At 31.8% G+C, this 22366-nt stretch overlaps 1 protein-coding gene across 2 annotated transcripts in view; it reads right to left on the bottom strand.

The window, feature by feature from the left end:
* Nucleotides 1–22366, bottom strand: part of LOC126726039 (NAC domain-containing protein 73-like) — a 40223-nt gene that overhangs the window by 4776 nt on the left and 13081 nt on the right. The window lies entirely within an intron of this gene.

The raw sequence follows: 22366 nt of genomic DNA, 5'->3' as shown, positions 1-22366 counted from the left end.
TCTCTCTCTCTCTCTCTCGCTCTCTGTATCTGTGTGTGTGTTTCTGGTGGGAGTCTACAGTAAAACTTTCTCAGCTGTTACAGTGCAACATACTACAGGAATTTTTTTTTTCATTTATGCTTGGCAAAGAAACCTCATCACATGACGTCACTTCCACATGTTATCTCATGCACCCGCAAGAATAAAAAACTTTTAGGGTGAGGGAAAACAAAGATGTTACCAGAATCTTACACGTTAAAAAAATTGAAATTGTCAATTTAAATCAAGATTGTCATTTTAAAATTGTGATTTCAAGTTATAATTTTAGTTGATTTTTTATGTGTAACTTTGTGTGAAACGGTGTATGTATTAAACACATTTCTTAAAGTAATGTTAGGATACTATTATAAACTTTATTACATAGAGCCTACAAACCAAAGTGTCACATTATTACCAAAAAACAGTTTAAACATTCATTTATAAGGTAAAAGTCTACCAATTACATTCATAACCATATTAGTTTTTATTATGGTTTACATAGTAAATGTTATAGTACTTTTAGGATTTTCCAAATTTTTATTGAACATTTTCCGATACAATAATTTTATTACAATCAATTTCACAATATTTTCATAATCACTGTGATAATATGATGTGATTAATATATAAGAAAAGTGATATTAATGTTGATCGCGCATGTAAAAGTGATATTGCATTAATTAGAATTAATTTGTCATCTCAACATGTTGTAAAGCTTGTTGTATCTTTAGCATTATTATTTCCAGTAAGTCTGGAAACATTTTTAAAAAAAAAAAAATTTTTTTGCATCAAATGATAAATTATTAATGATATAACAATAAAGTGATACCAATGATATCAGTAATGCGGACATATGAAAAAGAATAACAACTTATTAATTTAAAAGTGTAAAAAGTTTTGTGGAAAATGTTATATATGTAAATTTATTCATATTTTTCATTGCTTTGATAAAATTTTTGGTGAATACAATATGATAATAATTAGTTGTAAATTAGAATTATTATACATTTAAAAATATAATTTTATATAAGGAAGTGTGTCTTGGTCTTCCTATTTATGAGACACTTTGAAAATTCTATACATCGATGTTATGGTGGATTGAACTTAACATCTCTGAATTCATGCTAAGTGGGTTCCAGTCAAAGGAGTCAATCTTGTACTGGAGGCTGTACCGGTTTGACCAGTGGAACGATATATTTTAATACCAATCAATATCGGTATACCATTTCAGGTTTACTGTTATTTTTTATATTTATAAATAAATAAATAAATAAATAAATATATATATATATATATATATATATATATTTATATGTATGTATGTATGTATGTATGTATGTATGTGTGTGTGTTTGTGTATATATATATTATAATAAATATAAAAGTTTACCATAAAACATTTTCTTAATTCAGAACAAATTATTCATGATTTTAGACTTTAGTATTAATTGAAAGAAAAAAAAACACAATATAAAAAATAGAAAGCTTATTTCATTGCATATATACTAAGAAAACAAATAATAATAATAAGTTAATGCAAATAAGTTACCATTTTGCCTTAACAAAAATTACAAAACTTAAAAAAAAAAAAAAAATTCTGTACCGGTCGGTATGCTCGGTACTGACTAGCATTGCTCGAAATTAGCCAGTATGGCTAGTACATGGCCGGTATTTAAACCAATACGAAACGCTGACGTTTCGATATTGATATACGTACCAGTACGGTACATACCGGCCGGTACGACCAGTACCGGTACCGTATTGATTACTTTAGTTCTAGTTAGTTTTTAACTAGTAAAGTCTAAAAAATGGTTAAATAAGAAATCTAAGATTAATCCCCGCCTACAACAAAACTTAATTAGTGTTTTGATCTAATGACAAAGAGTTATCATCATGAATGAACGCTAGATTAAAACTTTAAAATAAAAATAAAATTCACGCTAATAAGCCCATGGAGCGTTGGAGGGAATAAATCATTACATAATTAATGCATTAATATATTGATCGCTCCATACCATTTTGTAATGTCTTTAATAAGATGTCCATGTTGATAATAAATATTACTAATATTTTTCCACATGTTGACGTGGTGTTTAATATTATATATATAATCTATACCGGGTAATAGTATTTTCACATTCCATTAGCTTGAGCAGCACGACTACTTCTGGATTATCCAAACAATATATGTAGTCTACAAGCGTTCTTAAATATAATGGTTTGCAGAATCCAATAATGTTATTACTTATTTTAGTTTTCCATTCACAGTGCGCCACATCATCACTTGCGTTTGAATCTGAGTCAAATCATTGAAAACACAAGGACCCTATATGGGACCAATTAAAGATGCAAGTTGGAAAAATATATCTTGAAAAAAAATTTTAGTTTACATTGTATTTGATTTTTTTTTTTTTTTTAGTTCATATTGTATTAAGAATATTCGTAGCATTTATATTTAAACTAAACAAATAATATTGTGCACATTTATTTAATCTATAATGTAAGATTTACATTAATATATAGTACAATATAAACCTATAATTACTCAAATATCTTATGAGTAATGTTGTGGCCATTTCTTATTCGTTTTTATTTGGTGCACCACTAACATTACTTTTTTACTTATCAACTTATCACATCAATTATTTGTAAAAAATATTGTAAACTAATTTGTAGCTCTAACATGTTCCATAATTTATAAATGATATATATTTCGAATGCAAGATATTTATTAAATTAGTAAGCAATCCTCAAAGAAAAAAAAAGTGATATTAATAAGTTTTCTTTATTTTTATTTTTTTAAGTTCAAATTTTAGAACAAGTCGTATTGATCAAGAATCATATGAATATTAAAACAATAGAAAAAAGAATTATATGACAAGAAATATATATATATATATATATATACACACACAAACCCCTATCTGTGTAAGGGGTCAGAAGTCAGAACACTGCTCTTGAAAATAAAAAGAAAAGGAGATTGAAATAGATATATGCAATTAGTGAAATAGTGTGATTTTGTTATTGATTTATTTATTTGTCATTCTGAGCTGGCATTAGATAGTTTCAAGGGTAGATAGAAATCTATGACACGTCATATTCCAATGATTGGTAGAAGGTTGGCAATTGCAAGTAAAAGAAAATGGAAAATGTTATTAAATACCTTAAAGTTATTGATTTAGAAACTATTTTTAAAAATATTTCATGAGAAAATAATAAAATAATTAACTTTTTGACAATTTTTTATATTTTTCATGAAAATGATTTTTTCATGAAAATGATGGTGTTAAAAAACTTTTATAATATGATTTATTAATAATTACTTTAAAGACAACCATTAATCTGACTCAGAGAGAAAGATGACAAATGTAAAGTGGAACATTGCCATGCATATTTCTTGTACCAGCCGACATGTTATTGAGCTTCTCAAAGAAGCCACGCAACATTAAAACTTACGCATTAAGCTTCAGGATTTGAGACTTAAACGCATGGTCTATGGTCTTGGGACTTTATTGTTAACTGGTTTCCCATATAAAAAATCTGACTGTACGTTTCTCAGGCTTCCAACACGTCTAAGAATGAAATCTAGAACTGTCATACACGCATGTATGTGTGTGAAAACTGCAAATGAGTGGAGATAATTTATTAACTTCTAGAACAGACTTTATCACTATTACAAAACTCTTGTCCTGAAAACAGGAAAGAGATTGTTTACACAAGTAGGTGTGAATTTTGATACTGGTTTATGGGAAATGCTAATGCATTGCTAATGAGTGAAGAATGATATGTATTTATAAGTGTTTAAGCTATCTTCCAAGTTTAACACATTTATTTTTATTAAGTGAACTAAGAATTAACATCTCTGAATTTCATCGACAAATCTCATATATATATATATATATATATATTTTTTTTTTTTGACATGATTTTTATCTATTCATTTAGATGTTGATGTGGATTTTTTTAAAAATTTTTTATTAACCGCGTTATCTTTAAATGTGACAACTATACAATCCGTCAATCACGTAAGTTTTTTTTTTTTTTTTTTTTGGAGTAAAAAGTTTATTTTTTCTCATCATTGAAATTATGGCAGCAGTAACCAAAAAATAACAATAAGTTTAAAAACCGGTGGACAAAATTGAAAGTTCTAAAACATTAGGACCAAAATGAACGTAACCCAAAATATAGGGATGAAAAATGTGTTTTTGTCATTTTTGGGGGGGGCCGCGAAGGCGGGGGGGGAGGGGGGGGTGGTTGGAGGTGTTATAGTGTATATATTTATCTTGATACTCTTTTTTATGAAAAATGAAAAATGAAATTAGAGATTATTTTTTTTTTTATGAAATTGCTTAAATGAGTTACAAATGTGAATGATTATGGGTTTTTATATTCTGTTTTTGAATGGCCTTTTGTTGAATATTTAGTTCATTTGTTGTTATTTGGATTATTTTTATTGATATTGAGGCTAATTTTGAGAGTTGTGCTAGGGACACAAGAAATTATTACAACAACTAAGTTGTCAGTCTCTCATATGCTAAAATAAAATAAAAAAATATTATACTTGGACCCATTACATTAAAAATAAGGGTGTTGTGAAAATGTTGTGAGCTTTTGTTATGTCCATAGAATTTTTCTAATTTTATTCTTGTTATTTGGACTTGTATTCTTTTCTATATAAGGAATTAAGGATTATGTAAAATTATTTTTGTTGAACTAAAATTCTTGGGATTTTCAAGTCAGGGTGTTTTATAATTTTTTATGGTGTAGACAAAGCATGTTAGTATATATATAAATATGTATATATATATATATATATATATATAGAGGTAATCTAAACACCCCTGATCAACATATATTTAAAGTCACCATTGCACCTAAGTGTATTATAAGCTTGTCTAATTATAAGGCACTTGAAGAACATATCAAAAATAGCACAATGAATTATCAACAATCTTATAACTCAATTACTTGACACATTTTGGTGTTTATAAAGGAGACATCAAGGGTTGAAATCCATCATTCCTCCAACTATCCAATATTAAAAAAATATGGCACAATAAATTCCCATTGCATAGAAAAGTCCTTAGCAAAGAAATTGACCAAGTTAATTACTAGACTAGATGAAGTCTGAAGAGAAATTAGTGGTAAAGTTTGCCATTTTTCAAAAGACAACATTACATTTAAATCATTGTGGGCCTAATATTTGGGGTTTGTTAGCATTTGTCAAACTACCATGTAAAATGTCTTGAAGTTGTTACGACACCTGTTTTAGGTTTTTAGATGTAAGAAATAATTTTAATAGGATATTATAAAAGTGTTGTTATATTTTGTAAATACTTATTTTCATGATAATTAGGCTCAAATTATACATTGTGTAGTTTCTCCAAAAAAAAAAAAAAATTATACATTGTGTAACTTTTGTCCATATTAATTACAATACTTCTTTATTTTTTTTATTAAATTAGTATTATGTATATGTGATGCATGACTTAATTAAAAATTATAAGCAAATAAATCGAAATTATATTAATAATGAGTGAGTGACATTACAAAAACACATTAATTTAATAACATGGAACAAATACATCTATTAAGCCACTTCAAAAAAGTAAGATTTGTAGTCCGTAAATTTATTATATTAAAACATAAATTAAAATGTATAATCAAAATAATTAAAATAAGTATTAATGTATTTTAAATTACTTGAAACTTTTGTTAGTAGAATTTAGTTGAAATAAAAATTTAAATTTTTTGGAATTTCGTATAGTAGATTTTATGTAGAGTAAATATTGATAATAAGATTTAATTTACAGTCAATGGGTTATTAGAGCCCATCAAAGCATCAATAACAATCATCGAATCGCTCTCCACAACAAAGTCTCGGATTCCTAAGTCCCAAGCCAAGAGCACTCCCTCCTCCATGGCCTTAGCATTGGTTTCCAATGGTCCCAGAGGTGCAGCGAAGTGTACGCTTAAGGCGGCCTCCACTCTGCCGGCATGGTCACGTATGATAGCCCAAAACCCACTGTCTAAGTGAGCAAAAGTTGCCCCATCAACATTAAGTTTGAACCACGGAATCATTGGTGGTGTCCACCGCATATTGTTATCATGCACAGATCTACTTATTTTGAAGTTAGCCGTTTGAAACTCATCCAAGAGGAATCGTTCTTTCTGCAAAATAGCAGAAGCTTGTGATCTTGCCATGCTGTGTCTCACCACTCACCCCATTCCTGCTGAACCATGAACATCATATTCTCATCACCTCATTTCTGCAAAGTTATTAAGTCATATAACATTAACAAAGAATTATATATAACATTAACAAAGAATTATATCAAGTGTAACTTAATCTTGATCATATTCTCATCACTTGAATCCAAATAATTCAACCAGTGACAAATGTATATTTAATAAAAACATCATCACCACCATCTACAATAATAATAATAACATAGTTTTCCATATTGTTATTGATAAACTATCGGTAATTTTAATTGAGTATCTTTTTCTAGAAAAATCATAGTTTTCTAGAAACAAAAAAAAAAAAAGTATATATATATATATATATATTTATATATATGGATAAAAGTTCCACAAACCAAATTTTTTAAAAGAATTATTCTAAGACAATAACTTTTGTGTTACAATTTTTTTTACAACTCTGATATGACCAATTGTAAGTAGTTGTTTAAAGTTTTCAAATGAACCTACTACTTTAACTCTACTACTCAATCAACCATATCAAAATTGTGACACAAAAATTATATCAACAAAGGGTATGTTTGGTATGTTGTAATAACTCCTGTAATAAAATAATTATTCATGTGTTATAACAATTCGATTATTGGGTTGTATATTTATTACATGGATTAATTATTACATCTTAACTACTTTACATCAGATCATAGGCCAATCCTCTTGTCATTGGATGAGAACGGGGAGCACCAAGGGTGGAGACAGAAACCTTTTCGTTTTGAAGCTATGTGGGTTGAGGATCCAGGATGCAAAGAGATAATTACTAGAGCGTGGGATTGTACTTCTAAAGGTACGCCCATGTATGCAGCTACTACAAAATTGAAGCGGTGTAAGAAACATCTGAAGGCATGGAGTCGGGATCATTTTGGGAATGTTTTGAGACAAATTCAATTAGTGAAAGAGAAGCTCTGGAGGGCAAAGGAAGCTTCGACTAGTTTTGGTAATCATGAGGAAGTAGTCTGTTTGAAGAAAGAGTTAAATTGTTTGTATGACAAGGAAGAGAAGATGTGGCAACAGCAGTCTTGGATTTAGTGGCTGAAGGGGGGGTGATCAGAATACTAAGTTTTTTCATGGCTCGGCTACCTAGAGGAAGAGAAGAAATTTTATTAAAGGGTTATAGGATGGGAATGGGATGTGGCAGGAGGATGAGGAGGTAGTTTTGGCCCTATTAATTAAGTATTACTCTCAACTATTTACTTCCTCAACGCCACATGATTTGGAGCACATTGTGGAAAGGGTTTAACCCGTGGTATTAGAAGAGATAAGGGATGCTCTTGCTAAGCCCTACACTAGTGAGGAGGTTGGAGTTGCTATGAGGGAGATGGCTTTGCTTAAAGCCCCAGGTCTTGATGGTATGCCTCCTCTTTTCTTTCAAACTTATTGGACTGATGTAGGTATGGGTATTGCTCAGGCTATGTTGTCTTGTTTAAATTCGAGCTCGATCCATTCTTAAATCTATCAACAATACTTTCGTTACTTTGATCCCTAAAGTAAATAATCCAGAGAGAGTTTTTGATTTTAGACCTATTAGCCTTTGTAATGTAATATATAAAATTGTCAGTAAGGTGATAGCTAATCGTCTTAAGCCTATGCTTAATTATATTATTTCAGAGACTTAAAGTGCTTTTGTTGTTGATAGATTTATTACTGATAATATCTTAATAGCATTTGAATGTTTGCACCATATGAAGACTTGCTGTACAGGAAAGAAAGGGTTCATGGCGATGAAATTGGATATAAGGAAGGTCTACGATAGGGTGGAATGGAGTTTTCTTGGAAAAATCCTCCTCAAACTAGGTTTTCAAGATTCTTAGGTGGCTTTAATTATGGAGTGTATTTCCACAGTGTCTTATTCTATTCTTGTGAATGGGGAACCAAAAGATATAATCCAACCATCAAGAGGTCTAAGACAAGGAGATCCTCTTTTTCCTTATTTGTTCTTGTTTTGTGCGGAAGGGTTAAATGCGCTGTTTTGTAGTGCCGCATCCAGAGGAGATATTCAAGGATTCTTTATTTGTCGAAGTGGACCTAAATTGACCCACCTCTTTTTTGTGCAGATGATTGTTTGATTTTTTGCAGATCTACCTTGGAGGAGTGTAACAAAATTCAAGAACTTCTTGCCTATTATGAAGTAGCTTTAGGCCAAATGATTAATAAGGAGAAAACTACTTTATTCTTTAGTAGGAACATGGATGAGCAATCCCAGGAGGCTATCAAAGTGGCTTTAAATGTGCCAGCTATTCAGCATTATGAGAAATATTTGGGTCTTCCTTCATTCGTGGGACGAAACAAGACGGTGTGCTTCACCTAGATCAAAGAAAGAATATGGGCAAGAATGCAAGGATGGAAGGAAAAACTCCTATCTTAGGCTAGAAAAGAGGTCATGATCAAGGTTGTGGTTCAATATATACCTACCTACTCTATGAGTGTTTTCAAACTCCCGGTTGGTTTGTGTAAAGATCTTGAGGCAATGATCAGGAAATTTTGGTGGGGCAATGGTGATTCGAGAAAAATTCATTGGGTTAAATGGAGTTCATTATGTTCATCTAAATCTGTGGGAGGTATGGGTTTTCGTGATTTCCAAAAGTTCAACAATGCTTTGCTAGCCAAACGAGTATGGCGCCTTCTTCATCAAATAAATACGCTTCTTTTTAAAGTCTTCATTGCTAAATATTTTCCCACTGGTACTATCCTTGAGGTTCTTGTTCATCCGAAGTGTTCCTATGCCTGGAGGAGTATTTTGCAAGCTCGGGATGTTATTAATCAAGGGGCAATTTGGAGGGTGGGGAGTGGTCAATTAATAGATATTTAGAACCACCATTGGCTGCCTAACCCGGCTTGCAGCAAAATCATCTCTCCTATGACCAATTCTTCAATGACTCGATTTGTGATCTTTTCTATTTTGGTAATCAGATTTGGGATCCTAGGCGATTGGCGGCATGCTTCCTTCCTTGGGAAGCAGAGATGGTGGCTCAGATTCCCCTCTATGAAGATTGGGATGAGGATATCTTAATTTGGCCGTTAACTTTAGATGGTAAGTACAGTGTTCGTAGTGCATATGTATGCTTGCTTCAGTAGAGAATAGTTCTATGCCGAGTTCTTCTCCCTCAAATCCTTCCCAGGCGTTTTGGAAGGCCATTTGGAAGATACGAGTCCCAAATAAAATTAGGCATTTTGTTTGGCATGTTGTGAAGGACTCTCTCCCTACCAAACAGAATCTGAAAACCAGACATGTTCCGATGGATGACTTTTGCGATGGTTGTGGTGATGATGTGGAGTCGATAATGCACTGTTTATGGTTGTGTGATCAGGCCAAGTCTGTTTGGAGATCGAACCTAGGGTTTAGTTTTTTATTTTGAAGGGAGGTTCGGTCTGTGCAAGATCTTTTGGAGGAGGTGCTCAAAAATGGCTTTGGCTTTAGAGTTGCTTTGTTCACTACAGTGGCCTGGTGTTTATGGCAGCGACGCAATAGGGTGAGGGAGTGCCAACCTTCCTGGCATCTTCATGAGATTGGTGAGCAAGCTTTGGCGCTGGTTCACGAGTTGTGGGAGGTTCACAAACAGGAAGCAAGGACTTCAGTTCAACGGACACCAGTTCGCTGGTCTCCACCACCTGATACATGCTTCAAATGTAATTTTGATGCTGCCCTTTTTGATGGTTCGGAATATGCTAGAATTGGTGTTGTGTTTAGGGACTCTTTAGGGAATGTCATTGCTGCTTTAAGCCAACGGATTGATCACACATCTTCGGTTGAATTGGCTGAAGCGTTGGTAGTAAGGAGGGCTATGGTTTTTGCTAGAGAGTCAAGTTTGTTTGATGTTATTTTCGAAGGAGATTGCCTTCGGATTGTTCAGGCTCTGAAGAAAACTGGTTCGTGCAAGACTCTGTTTGGACATGTAGTTGAGGAAACTAAACGACTGGGATGCGCGCTGCGGTTTTGTCAGTTTCAACATGTTCGTTGAGGGGGGAATAGGTTGGCTCATGGCCTAGCTAGAAGAACAATTTTATCTGCTGACACTAATATATGGGTAGAAGAACTGCCTAGTGATTTGGAGGATGTATTCCAATCTGATTTAGTTTAAATTTTTTAATAAAAATTTGCTTGCCTTCTTCTTAAAAAAAAAAAAAAAATTATTACATTGGATTAACTATTCTTTAAATTGAAGAATAACTATTTTTCTTTGAAATTGATGTAATAGTTATTCCTTAGTGCATATAATATGTTTTAAAATTAATATATTTTCAAAAATATAAAGTTTCCTTATACATCATCGTTTACAAACTTTTCATATGTAAGAACCAAACTTATGAATAGTAATAGTTATTTCATTATAATATTTTTTATTCCGATCGAAAATAAAGATTATTATTCCTAATGTAACCTACATTCAATGAATCAGTGTACTAAACGTACCCGAAGTTTCTCTTTCCAAACTGTCATGAAAAAGCTATTTAGCAAACCCCCGAAAGCTCATTTCAAAGTCGGCTAAACAAAGTCAAAAGCGGCTAAATTAAAACAGTATATTCTATAAAGTTCTTTAAGTGCATTCCTTACCTATTACCAAATACGCTCTGCATCTAAATCAAAGACTTTTGCTCCCAGGGTTACTTTTTGGGAGCAACAAAGAAATTGACGCTTAGCATCCAAATGATTTCAATTTTTTACGGCATAGATTACTTGTTTTTGTAGTTGTATGAACAATGCCAGCTTATATTTCTTTTCAGATGAACTTTACGTTTAAGTTTATGAGTATATGCTCTATACCGGTATACCCTCCTCTTCTTTATTGTACTTATTACAAAATAATAACAATAATATATAACAGACCCAAGAGAGAAATTTAAGCTAACTTGTGTGATGTATGTAACATTGATAAAAATAATAAACAAAATTATCTTTTATCATTATTTTCATAAATTAAAAAAAAACCCTCATATATGGATTAGGGTCAAGGACAGAGCCAGAACTTAGAGTTAGGAGGCGGCTTTGCTGTTGGTTGTGTGCAGTGACTTCGACCTTCGACTTTGCTACTGAGGTTTTTTTTTTTTTTTTTTTTTTTTTTTTTTTTTTTTGTGTGTGTGCCCTGTTGGGTAAGAAAAAATTATTTTGTTTAAAATTTTTTAAAGGATCAAGTTGTTTGTTTTAGATAAAATTGGTTGACTAAGCTTAATTTTAATTATTATTACTATTGATAATTTTTGTTGTTAGACTAATTTTTTTGGGCTTGTATATTTTCTTTTAGATTTTTTATCTATAATTTTTTATGGTCTTTAAAATGAGAAAAATGTTAGAGTTACAAATTTTTTTATAAATTGGTAAGGTGATGAAAGGTTATTGGTAAGTAAAATAATGATGTAAGTGGTGAGTCCAAATATGAACCAATAAGAATTTGCTATCTTAACCGTTTATAAAAATATTGTAAAAATTTTTGTGACTATAACAATATTATTAAAAGAATTAATGATGTTGTTAAAGGGGCAAGAGTGTAATTTTATAAAACAAATTGCTAAAATTAGTACCCATATATATAATAATATTTAAAAAAAAAAAATTAGGGGGGGTGGGGGGGGGGGGGGGGCATTCCCCTAGTCCAATGATAGCTCTATCCATGATTAGGGTGTACTTGATTGGTGCAGTTTGGTACGGTTTTGGGCTATATTTAGCATTGCACTGTGTAGTGCGAGTTTTCCAAAACCCTCACTACACCTTAGCTTAATAGATTGGTCATTGTGCAAGGTGGTGTAGTTTGATTGGTTTTCATATATATCAAATATATATTAAACAATATATAATTTATATATAATTAATTTAAAAAAAAATTAAAATTTATATATTATTAGGTGCAGGGCAATGTTGAGTATTAAAAAAAAAAATGCAGTGTAGTGCAATTTTTTTAGTTTTCAGAAAATAGAACTACAAAGAGCAACGCACTTGCACCTCCACTATGGTCGGCAATGCAGTGCCTCATTTTGCGGTTGGTTTTGGTCAGTTTAAATGCTATCCAAGCGGTGTTTTTATACAACCCTAATGTAGATGAACTTTATTGTAAAACAGAAATGGATCTAGAGAGCTAGACAATCATACATCCTGGTGATGCGCAGGATATAGAGAGCACAGAGACCATAGACACCGAACTTGGGTTCTATGATCGATAATAAAATACTGGAGTTGACATCAGCCCAGATCACCCTGGCTTAACATTTAGCCGAGTAAAAAGAGGATTATATCAGTGACAAGGAAGATTACCATGCTTAGAAGGCAAACGTTAAGGGATTGAGATATATGGTGCAAAGTTGCAAGGGATTGACACCTGCACTGAATGGTCATTATCATTTTTAATACGTATCTATTCGATGACAATGTCAATATCAAAAAGCAGAAGGGAAATCAGTTACAAACTTACAATACAGAGGTAGCCAATTTCAAAAAGACACTTTAGTTTAATGCGACTCAAATGACTTTTTGTGCGGATTTACTTTTTGGGATTGTAATTGTCAATTACAATTGACTAATAATTGGTTCACATGTTTGCACAGGTGTGCAAAGCGCGTAAACGTAATGGGTGGGGTCAGGGACGGTTGAAAAGAAGGAAATCTTGCCACCCAAGGGTAAACGTAATGATATTCTATTCAATAAAATCATTGCTAAATTACACCTCTAAAATTTAGAGTATTTAGATATTATATTTTACAGTTTTAGAATTTAAATTTTACCTCTTAAATTTTAGGGTGTTTGAATTTTAAATCATGACATTTCTTAATTTGAATTTTAGCCCTAAAGTTTGGGAGTGTTTGGATTTTATACCCTCAAATTATAAAACTTTAGGGTGTAAAATCCAAACACTTCCAGACTTTAGGGTATAAAATCCAATAATCTAAAATTCAGGTGATAAAATCCAAATTTTGAAACTATAGGGTGTAAAATTCAAACACTCCAAATTTTATGAGTGTTTTTTGCTATTTATAAAAAAAAAAAAAAAAAAAAAAAAATAATCAAACTATAGAATAACTAAATTATAGGAATAACTATTATATTATAATGATTGTTTAATTTATCTACTAAACATGTCCTAATGGATGTAAAAAAAAAGTGAAAGAATATTTAACCTTCATAAAGGATTCTTACATATATTTTTAAGTTTGAAATAAATTTTAGATTTAAGTTTCTAGAATTTAAAGATATACTAGCCTCATTGCATGTGCTACATGCATGCTCTAAGGCTTTTATTTTTTATTTTGGTTTGATGTCATAATTTTTCCATCATCACAATTTGAGGTTCACATGTTTGTCCAAAAATATTATGCATTTACAAACTATTGATATATCTAGGAATGTTATGAGGCTAGCTTCAAAAAATGAACACATCCGCACATGAACATATGATTTCAATGTTATTTCCATGTTCATTTATTGAAGTTAGCCTCATGACACTCCTAGTTGTATCAATAGTTCGTAAATGCATAATTTTATTAGACAAACCTGTAAATTAATTGCAACTTGAAATGAATAAAAAATTATAACACTAACCCCAACTCCAAAATTTCTGTGTTCATTTATTGAAGTTAGCCTCATGACACTACTCCTAGCTGTATCAGTAGTTTACAAATGCATAATATTATTGGACAAACTTGCAAGCTAATCTCAAATTAAAATGAATGAAAAATTATGACACTAACAAAAAAAAAAAAAACTCTAGAACACGCTATTTCTAAATTCTTGAAACTTAAATCTAGAGTTTATTTTAGACTTAAAAATATATTCAAGAATCCTTTGTGAAATTGGACGTTTGAATAACGGTGATTACCTTTCTTCTAGACGTTTGAACAACGGTGATTACCTTTTGTTTCTAGACGTTTGAACAACAGTGATTACCCTTTTTTTTTTCTTTGGTGATAAAGAGAATGGTGCATTTCATATTTTTAATCTTTTTCTCTTTGTTTTATTTTATAGACTCTTTAAGAGAGTTCTAATAGTGTATTGGTATAAAATGAAGAATTAACCCTTTGAGATAAAATTGATAAGAGTAAGGAGTTGATCTGCTCAGAAGCCTTTTTTTTTTTTTTTAAATTCCATTTGTGTGATATAATATATAGATATTTGTAAGAGGTCAAAAAATTGGCCTAAACTCATTTAGAATAGTGGCACTATTTCTGGCCAAATACAAATAATTTGTAAGAGAATAGGCTTCCTAAGTCAACTATAATGTTAAGTAGGATCCAAGCATGAAATTAATGAAGTGATGACTTTTAATATGATGAAATTATACACGAGTTAAGTATAAATTCTTCCTCGGGCTTGTCCAAGGGTGGATTGTTCATATATATTGTTTTTTTCTTTGTTTACACAAGTTGATGCACTCAAAAATTTTATGTTGCATGTTTACTATTTTACTAACATTTGTGGGGAATTTATAATAAACTCATGCAATAAGCTTATTTATTTCACAGTATAAATTGTTTGGAGGGTCTAAAACAAAAATTTTCACTTTTAAAATGAAGAACTTGTTTGCTCCAGCAGAGAAATTTTGTTGTACCACCTGTTGTATTAAAAGAAGAACTTGTTTGAAGATCCACAGCAAAAGCTATACTAATTACTAAGTAACTAAGGAATATTAAAGGACAGACTTCGGTCAAGGAGTCTATTCTTTTTTATAAGTCGGTCAATCATGCATGTGATTATTGTCCCTAAAAAGTCGGTTGATGATGTTGCTAACATTGTACATGAAAAAGGTAAAAAAGATATTATTAAAAAAATAAATAAATAAATAAACAAACAAACAAAAAAATGGTAAAAAGATCAATTCAGTCTTCAGAGCCATCTCCTAACGCGTAAAATGTAATGGTGAGCATAGTCACTCAAGGATTAGCAAAGGCAGCAACGGGAAACTACATTCATCTATCTTGGTACCAACTTTAATTTCTTGCGGCAACCCCTCCCAATAATGCAATTGTGAGTAGAGAACAACTATATAATCAATGTAGTATAAGTTTAAGCTTAATTAATTCTACTTTGTGTGCAAATTAAGTCTTATACTTGACGTCCGTTTAGAAACAATTTATTTAACTGAAACTGAAAACTTTTTACTAAAAATACTGTAGATATAGCTAAAAATTAGCGGAAATAGTATCGTGGAATCCATGAATAGTATCTGTACGGCACCGAGATCCCAAGACCCATATGGGCCCTGGGCCCAGGCCCAATGGAACAGCCCCATTGCCCTAAGCCCTTCTTGAAACTGCCTTCATGTAAAAACAAGTTTTGGGCCTTGAATCCTGAGAAGTGTTCGGCATAAGCTTTCCCGAACAAGCATATGAACCGTATTTGGAAAAATCATGAAATGCTCGGGAAACTGCATTACCGAGCACAATCGACTATGCTGGAACCAAGTTCCAAGGCCATAATTGTTGCATCCTACTCTCACCTAAACACCCACTTAAAGCAGATAATATTGGACCTTCAATAGCATTAGCGGTGGCTGTAATCATAATCTCCCCACTAACCTTAGCTATAAATAGCAGAAGCTTAGGAAGAGGAGGGGGTTCAGAAAAATAGAGAGAAAACAGTCAAGGAAAAAGAGAGATTGAGTATTGCTTTGAGTCTCTCTGCCGAGAACGACCCAAAGTAGGAAATCTTGAAGCCCACTACAAATAAATTGTGAGCTCAAGAGAGTTAAAGCCCAATAGTCTCTTCTTTGGTTCGCACAATATCAAAAAGTATAATGAAACTCATAAATAGTAGGAAAAATAAGCTATATAGTAAAAGAAGTTGCCCAATATAAGCTATCCCAAATGCAACCTTGTTTTACAAGTTTCTCAACCATGATTAGTCTATGGTTAATTTTGGGTTTGGCCTATAATATATTCATGTTGGATTTGTTGTAACAAGAATTTTACTTCACTCTTATTATAAAAATACAACTCTTAAGGGATTCCTCCATGTACTTAGGCCATCAAGCTGAATCACGTAACACTCACATCATTGAAAAATAAATACCGGTGGATTAAATCATTTGATATACATATAATTTCTATTACATTGTCGATAATTTTTAAATGTTATTATTAATATGTACATATCACGTGTCAAGAGCCTTGTAGTTCAACTACTTGGCATTTCCTGGTATTTCCAATAAAGACATTTAGTGTTTAAATCTCTCCTCCCCTATTGTAACTATTGAATTATTGAAGAAAGAAAAAAAAAAGTATATATCACTAATTAAATACATTTGGAAAAATAAATGAAAATAGAATGTTTAATTTTTCATCAACTTAAATTTTAGAGGTTAATTATTCAAATCAAAAGTTCTAAATAGCGCTTAGAGGTCCAAGTCATAATAACAAAAGCCCCTTTTATTGGGTGGGGATGGAAAGTAAGGAAAATCGAAGCAAACCTTAATAAAGTCAATATGATAAAGAGAGCCCAAGAATCATGTATTTTAATTTACATTTTTTGGTATTTATGGTTCAAATCCTTTCTATCTCTTATTATAATTATCGAATTATTTAAAAAAAAAATTATAAAATGATGATTTTGATTATTACTTTACTATTAGTAATGGTTAAGATTGGTCATTGTCACATTGAAGGACAACAGGACATCCAACAACACCTTGATTAACCATCCAAACTTGGGGTGGCGCTCGATTGCAACTTCCACAATGATAGATAACAAGAAGAAAGAGGTGGAATTACATAAATATTATTTTAGTTTTGTGTGTTGTATTGGGTATACATGTATGAATGAAGTTCCACATTGAATAATAATGAGAAAAATGAGTAATTAATATAACATAGTTGAGCTCGTAACATAGTTGAGACACACTAAGGCCTTTTAGATTAAGTATATCTCTATATGTTATATTTCCTAGGTGTTTATCTCCTAACAAATGATATTAAAGCTCGTAAGTATGGAATGCACAAGGTAGAGGTGTGTGTACTTGGAGCTCTCACAAGTATGGATTGCACAAGACAAGCCCATAAAACCTGCACAACAATAAAGTATTACTAAATAATGCTAAAATAACAGTGTGGTGCAAGATAATCGTGGACGAGAGTTCGAGATTGACACGTAGTCCTCAATGGTGTTTCTTCTTTTTCTTTTTCTTCTTATTCCTCTCCCTAGAAGCACTTCTCTTAAGGATTTTTTTTTTTTTTAAATGTCGATCTTTTGGATTTGACATACTTTCCTTTCTCAAATTCTTCAAGCCTTTTATATTGAAATGACATGGATTGAGCTTTCCTCGATGAGTGACGTAGAGATATAAAGGCTGAAACTTTTTTATTCTATTGTGATAATACTTGTCCACCCTTTGAGACATCTTTACTGATTTTTACAGATTTTCAATAGTTTTCCATATTTTGTGAGCCTCCATTGCGCTTGAGAGATGAAAACTCGAGTTTTGCTAACACAACTTGGAGGTTGTTAGTCCCTAGTTGGATCTCCCCATTTCAACTCAATTGTGGGAGATATTTGCTTGATCGTGATTTTGATAACCCACAATTTGATCAAAGCGGGCAAGCATTAGCGAGCATGTGTAGCATTTCTTTGAAAACTAGTTGGTATCTTGAATTCATTAAAGCCAATTTACTGACCATAGTTGTAGAGTCCATATTTTTAGGTTGGCAAATTGTGATCAAATGTAATCCATTTGTATTGTTTTTGGTGAGTCTTGAGTGTGTTAAAGGTGTAATTTATTTTCCAAGACAAAGACCCAAGTTCAGATCAAGAAAGAATCAAGTTCAAAGCAAGAAAACAAAGATTCTGTCACTTTGACACTAGCTTGACGCCTAGCTCGACCGATCGAGATTTTCGATTACAAGCTTGACACCTAGCTTGACCGACTGATTGAGAATGTAGCCCATAACTTGCTCGTTTCAAGCCCGATTTATGATCTGCTTATTGTGTTATTTAAAGGACATCATAAGCTATCCCTAGTGAGGCTTTTTAGAAAGAGAAATCACCGTTTATGCAGCTAGGTTTGTATAACCAAGTTTCTCTCAGTCTCACTATACTGGAAACTTTCAAAGTAGATTTGAGCCTCCATCTATTCAACCTATGAGAGTTCAGGAGCACATAGAGAAAGATCATCATGGTGTTATTGCTTCCATAGTGTAGATCTATATGAAACCATAGAGAAATCAGTTAGCCATAGTTACTAATCTAAATCTTTTGTTAGGTTCTAAGACTTCAGATTTAAATGGATTAGAACTTCATTATGTAATGTTGGCAAACCATGATCAAAACATTTAGTCTTGTTTTAGACTTGCTCAAAGTATTTGTACGTAAAATTGGAATCGAGCAATTGCAGAAAATTATTATTGACTTTCTGCAAGGCTCGATCGATCGAAAATTAGACTTGATCGATCGAATCTTGTGCAGATTTTTTTTTTTTTTTTTTTTTTCTGCAGATTTTCCTACTTAGCCCAAGCCCGTTTGACATGTAGGGTTTTATATTTTGCCTTAAGTATAAAAGGAAAAACCCTAGCCATATTTTATGGTTTTGTTATTTATGCTGTATGTATGAATCTCGAGAGCTTGGTGATCGTTTCAGTTGCTGCACAAAGAGCTTAAAGAGAAACACAAGTGGGAGTACTTGTGGTTGCTGTGAATCCAAGAAAGAAGTAGTCTGTGGACTCGATGCTATCATGTGGTCGTGTAATGTTGGCAATCCTTGCCCCCCACACTTTATAAGCACTTATACTTGTGGAGTGACCATTACACCAAAATTGCATAGTAGTCACATTATAACTTAAATGGCAAACAACTTTTGTAGGAGAAATGTGATTCTGCTTGCCACATTTTAGAAAGATATAGGTATTTGTTGTCTTTGAAACAAGCATGCCTCTGTCTCTGTGTGACTTTAATACATTTTCAATTGAAATTAATTGTACTAGATAAGATAAGCAATAAAAAACCTGAGCGATACAAAAGGTCATAAGACGCTAAAATTTCAAAAATTCTAGTCAATCAAATTCCTACCTACCCCAAAATTAAAGGTAAAAATACAAAGCAATATTTGGTTAAAATTTCCCCCTTTTACTTTTACTGGTTAAAATTTCCCCCTTTTACTTTTACTGTTGCTGTTGGAAATTTTCTTGCACTTCCGAACTTCTTGAACAAGTCTTTATTTTTTATTTTTTGAGAAACAACTTCTTGAACAAGTCTCGTTGTCTCAATTCCAAAAAGAGTACTTGCGGGCTGAGCACGTTGAAAAAACAAACCAATAAGCACCCAATTAATTGGGCTGCGGTCCATTGGATTTTAGCTTCTGCTTTGAGTCCTGGGGGTTTGACATCAACCAACACCATATTGACCCAACATTAGCCCAGACAGAGAGAAAATGGAGGGTCTCCTAATTCGTTCAAAAAATAAATAATAAAAAAGGAAAAAAGAAAGTAGGACTAGGGCCATAAATGTAGATACTCCACTAGTAAAATTTCTCATTCGTTCAATTTTTTTTTTTAAATATATGTATATATATTTTAAACTTTAGAGAGTTCTGTATATTTCTTTTAAAGCTTACTTTGTTAAAAATGATTTACTTAAACCTCAAAGTTTTAAAAAATAAAATAAAATAAACGTTTCATTTTATAGTTTAAGATGATTTTATTTAAATCTTAGAATTTTGGGTAAGTTTCATTTTAATTTCTTTTATTCCAGCTAGTCATGTGATGTTTAATTGTGTTTACAGAAAGAAAAAAGAAAAAGAAAAAGAAAAAGAAAAAGAGAAACTTGCCCATTAATTTTAAATAAAAAATTTTGTTTAAAAAATCGTCTTCTATTTGTTGGGAAATCTAATTTTAACAACAGACCTACCTACGAATCTAATCGATTTGATCCGATCTAATGAGGTGCTTAATGGGTTTATGTGTTGAACATGCAAATAACCAGATTCGACCAACAAAGGCATACCAACTTTCATTATATATTGCCGATGTTGTTGTCCTCCTACTTGAGATTTTATGCATCTCTCCAATGCTCATCACTGAGGGAGGCAAGATATAGTAATGATTTGTCGTGAACACGTGAAACTCAACATTTTTTTAATTCGTAAAAATCATCCATGATTGATTTTGTGAAAATTATCAAAGAATGTACTAGGAAGTTATCTTTTATTTTATTACAAAATCTAGTTTTGACAATATTTAGGACTGAAATGTCTGCTTCATAATTGCAAGAGAGACTAAAAGAATAATTAAAAGTACAATCATTCTAGAAAAGAAATAGTGTGAACCACGAAAGTTAAAAATTTGATATATTATGAATGATATTACAAATTTTACTATGAAAACCTTACAAATTGATGTGTCATTAATCAATAAAAAAAAACAATTCAAAGTTTCAAACATTCATGTTATATATATATATATATATAAAATTGAAATAATTTGATTTTTGGCTGACTTCATAATATATTATTTTCACAATATTCTATATATTTTTTAATTGATTTTAAAATATGCACTCGACAAATTGATTCGTTTTTTTTTTTTTTTTTTTTTTTCATTTGCGCCAATTCAGGCCAAGTCGCGCTGATTACGGCCAAAATACATGTTAAAAAAAATAAAAACTTGAGTTGATTTCTTATTTAGGTATTAACTTATTATATATTTGTCAAATTATTTGTATGTTAAACAACTTAAATTGAAATTACTGAATTATTTGTAGTTATTATTGCTCTTAAATTGGTATATATTTACCATTATATGAAAATATATTTAATAATTTATTAGTAAACGTATCCCGCCGCACTTGCACCCTACTTCTTCAAAAATTGCCGAGTCCCGCACCCTCATCCACACCCGCACCCAAACCTAAATCCGCACCCGTGCTTTATAGTTAATAAGTGCATCGACTTCTGATGGTGATTGATCCTATGTCATGTCTATGTGAGTTGATACTTGATACTATACACTCTTAATTTATGTCTAAGTGTATAAATGTATATATCAATGCTTTCTTCTTTTATTGGTTTTTATGAGAAATTTTGGATCCACTCTTAATTGTTGCTTGTTGGTTCTGGTGTAGTTATTCTTAGCTAATCAAGAGCAAGCTAATAGAGACGCAGACAAAGATTTTTGGAAATGTATACTAGATCTCATTCCTTATGAGGTTATTCAGTGCCTAATTCCTAGGAAACCCACTGATCTTTCAAGGATGTACCAAATTCTGGTTAAGCTCTCTGGCTCTGCAATTTGGAAGAATATTCCAGAAGATATATTGATGCAAATTTTCTTGCGACTACTTGTGACCTCTCTCATTCGCTTCCGTATATTTTCAAAAGATTGCTATAAGATGATAAGCAGCACTCGTTTTATCAAACAACAACTGAAGTTGGCCATCAAGAGTAATGCGGATATTAAGCTGTTCATGAAAGACTTTGATGGCAAAGTTTATTTAGTTGGATTCTATGTGACTCAAGACATGTACTTATCAAAGCAGATTGCTCTCCCATTTTCCTCTAAAGACCATGTACTAAATTTTCAGGGCTACTTGTCGCATGTTAGAGGTGGTTGCCATGGATTATTGTGCATTATTGTGCACTTTTTGATGCTAGTTCGAATAAGGTTGTGATATTGAATCCTCACATCGGAATAGGCACCATATTCCATGGCAACTAGGTTAGCATTCTGGTATTATCTTCTTGAAGATGAATATGTAGTTTTGAAAATGAATTCTCGATTGGAAGTCATGAGGTATAGCCTGAAATCTTATTCTTGGAAGGAAATTGATTTTCCAATGGAAGAAAGAGCATTGATCAGTTTTAGTTATGATTCAGTGGCAATCAATACGAATGGGGCATTTCATTGGTTGACTTGGTTGCCGAACAAGGTTTCGATTCTAATTTTTAATCTTTTTAGTGAAAAGTTGATGCTATTTGATATCCTAGTTCAGCCAAGCAACGAACAAAGGAGGGGGACTTATTTGCAAGTCTTGAATGGGAAGTTGTGCTTCAGTTTGAATTCCGGGTATAGTGTTGATATATGGGTTTGATGGAGTATGGGAAAAGCAACTATTGGCATAAAATTTATGGATTGAATTTTGCCAAGATTAATCCATAGCCAATGGCAATATATAGACCCCTATTGGTTT

This window comes from Quercus robur, chromosome 5 (genome assembly GCF_932294415.1).
Source record: "Quercus robur chromosome 5, dhQueRobu3.1, whole genome shotgun sequence".
NCBI lineage: Eukaryota > Viridiplantae > Streptophyta > Magnoliopsida > Fagales > Fagaceae > Quercus > Quercus robur.
This window is presented reverse-complemented; position numbering and strand designations above follow the sequence as displayed.